Here is a 3,334-nt window from a genome sequence, read left to right as displayed (position 1 = left end):
TCTGTCCCAAGAAACAGGGGGAAAGTTACCAGCTTTCATCATTGAAATAGCTATGTTCATACACTCACCCATTAAGAACCATCTGGATATTTTTTCATTTTTAATATTTTCTGTTATTACAAAAAAATATGTGGCATAGTGTGTGGATGAATCCCTTTCTTTCTTTCTTTCTTTCTTTCTTTTCAATGTATGAGACAGAAAAATAACACTGGCCATGTGTCATCTGGTTCTCCGTGGGCTGGGTTTTTCTGAAGAAATGCTGAGCTGGCATTTGGTGTTCAGAGTATTTTTAGTGGTCAACAAATTTGGAAGGGATAGAGACGAAGTAAATTAGGGAGCAGAAGTCAAATTGTGATATGTGTCCATGAAGCACTCATGGGTCAAAACCATCAGGAGCTTGGGAGTAAATATTGGTATTTAAAACAGCTAATTTGGGACAAAATGACCAGGGATTTTCGGTGTTGCCTTGGTTAGTTATTGGATATGGGCCATTCTGAGGAGGACCTGGTCACAGGGAAGATGGCTTTCTACACACAAGGCAAATACTGAACAAACTTTATTGCTGGAACAACAAGTGTTTCCTTAAAAGGAAATCCCACAACATAGACTGCATTTGCAAGAGCCCAATAGAGGGAAAAATAAATTCAGTATAACAAATTTTCCTTGTCAGGAAAACATTCTCTGTCTCATGAAACACACACACATACATACACACATTAACTAGAATTGCTCATTCATTCCTAAGTGCAATGCTGGTACATGAAATTTAGACCAACTGGCCCCCAATCATGAATTAATAGGACCAAATAACACCTTAAGTTTCAATAGTTATTTTCTTCAAAAAAAAAAAAAAAAGCTGATGAAGGTTAATCACATTGTTCTTTTAAAATTTTTACTGCAAGTAAAAATTCTAAAAGTAAATTTACAAAAGCCAAGTAAAGTCCAGGAATTATTTTGTAACCTCTGTTTCTTTCCAGCTCTTTAGAGATCATTGGTAATCTTTTGCTTTATAATGTTAGAGAAATTTAATGAGTATGTATAGATGCAGATGTTAGAAAATTGTTGTTGCATTGGGAATCAGATACATTAGACAAACTAATTTGCTTCTTTATTGTCAACTGAAATACTGTTGTTTTACAAGAGGATGTAACTATATAAATTCAATGAATGATTGCTTCTTAAAAAGAAAAATGAACTTGCATGTTTTGATTAAAAAGAAAAAAAGGGGTTTTAATGAGTAAATACAATATTTCAGGCAGGTGGTAAAATCTAATACAAACCTATGAAGTTTTTCACCTTGATCATGAAAAATATTCAAATAATATACTTATAAACAAAATAACTATTTATTGAAAAATTAAACTCAAACTTTCAACTCTGTAGTTATTTACATGGCATGGGTGAGGCATAATTAATCATGGTGAGTCAAATTGTAGCTTAATGTGAATGCTAAGAATTAGCTACTAGAAACCGAGATGGCATACTGGCTGTAATCTATTTTGATTGGTCAATGCACATATTACTAGTTGCTGTCTATATGGAATGTCATCTGGCTTACAGAATTTAGGAAAAATGGACTGGTGATCTGCCATATGGACTGCTTGAAAAGAAATTCTGAATTGTCATAACATGCATTGATTAGATAAAGAAATTATAAAATTTAAATCAAGAAGATTTTTAGTATCAACCAGTCTGGTCTTTGATGTGTCATATTTACTGAACCATATAGTTTTCAGCCTTTTGTAATAAGTATAACTGATTTTTTTCTTTTTTAGTGACTGTAAGAGAGAGAAAAAATAGTGTTTTTTCACTGGGTAATTTATAATCCACTATAATGAGGGACAATGACAAATATTTTTTTATTCAATTTTTATGACCAATCCACTATGTATGCTATACATTGTTATTATATTAATATTAATTAAATATTAATCAAAACTTGTTACTTTTAGGTAAATGCACTCAGTATGGCATTATGGAATAGAGAATAAAATCTAAGCTTCTTAATTTTATGTGAATTTTAAAAATTATTTCATACCAATCAGATCCTCATGGGCCATCCAACAGAATAATAGTGAATTTCCCCAGAATACACTCCACGCTTGTCTTGACTTTCTGCCTTTTTCATTCCAGTTTGTGTGTGTGTGTGTGTGTGTGTGTGTGTGTGCACTGAGCTGTTCCAATGTCTGCTTTTTCTCTACATTTCAAATCTTAATTATTCTTCAAAGGCCAGTGGAAATTCTGCTTATAAATATTTTCTGGTCCCTCAGCTGTCAATGCTCTCTTATAACTTTGATCATCTAATCCACTTGTATTTTTATACTCTCTACTTTACACTAACGAAATTTTGTGAAAAGTTGTCTTTTTTACCAGAATATAATCTCCATATTGGCATGAAGAATTTATTTTCTGACATTGTGTTCTATATAACAACACCACAATGCCATTATCTGCACTTAATGAATATTTATTAGAAGAATATATTTATTACCTACAAGCATTGAATGAGTATTGTGATATATATAACCTGAAATTTAAGTTCAGATTCATTTTTTTAAAGATTTTATTTATTTATTTGACAGACAGAGATCACAAGTAGGCAGAGAGGCAGGCAGAGAGAGAGGAGGAAGCAGGCTCCCTGCCGGGCAGAGAGCCTGATGCAGGGCTTGATCCCAGGACCCTGGGATCATGACTTGAGCCGAAGGCAGAGGCTGTAACCCACTGAGCCACCCAGAGACCCCCAAATTCATTTATAGTCTTCTTTAAACCTTATGTAAACTAGCGCTCACTTCAGCAACACATATACTAAAACTGGAAAGATTGATACAGAGAAGACTAGCATGACCCAGTGCAAGGATGACAAACAAATTCGTGAAGTGTTCCATATTAAACAAAACAAAACAAAACAAATCTATGTAAACTAACCTCTGACTAGATTTCATAGAAAAGAGAGAACTAGTACATGCATCTATATATACATTGCACATGCAATAGACATATATTTGGTCTTAGTGTCTTATATTTAGTGTTCTTTATAATTTAGTGATTCAATTAAAAGATCACAAATATCCATAACCCAGTTGATAAAACCATTAGATAAACCATGCACATAAATGATAAAAAAGCACTATTATCCTGAAATCCTTACATTTTTAATATTTGAAATTGAGTGAATGAAATATGAGAACACTAATCAAGGACTATGTGTTCTGACAAATGAGACATTTATGTGAAAGAGGAAGGAGAAAAATAATTAGAATGAACAAATACCTATAGTCATTTGGAAACCAATTACTTTCAATCATTGTGTTTACAGAAAAATCCATATTAAAAA

At 32.6% G+C, this 3,334-nt stretch overlaps 1 non-coding gene across 1 annotated transcript; it reads left to right on the top strand.

The window, feature by feature from the left end:
- Positions 1 to 2,781: 2,781 nt before the first annotated feature.
- LOC123941084 lies at positions 2,782 to 2,891 on the top strand. Its single transcript, XR_006818177.1, has one exon. It is a non-coding gene; the product is annotated as a U6 spliceosomal RNA (small nuclear RNA).
- Positions 2,892 to 3,334: the final 443 nt, after the last annotated feature.

Source organism: Meles meles, chromosome 4 (assembly GCF_922984935.1).
Source record: "Meles meles chromosome 4, mMelMel3.1 paternal haplotype, whole genome shotgun sequence".
In the NCBI taxonomy this organism is placed as follows: domain Eukaryota; kingdom Metazoa; phylum Chordata; class Mammalia; order Carnivora; family Mustelidae; genus Meles; species Meles meles.
This window is presented reverse-complemented; position numbering and strand designations above follow the sequence as displayed.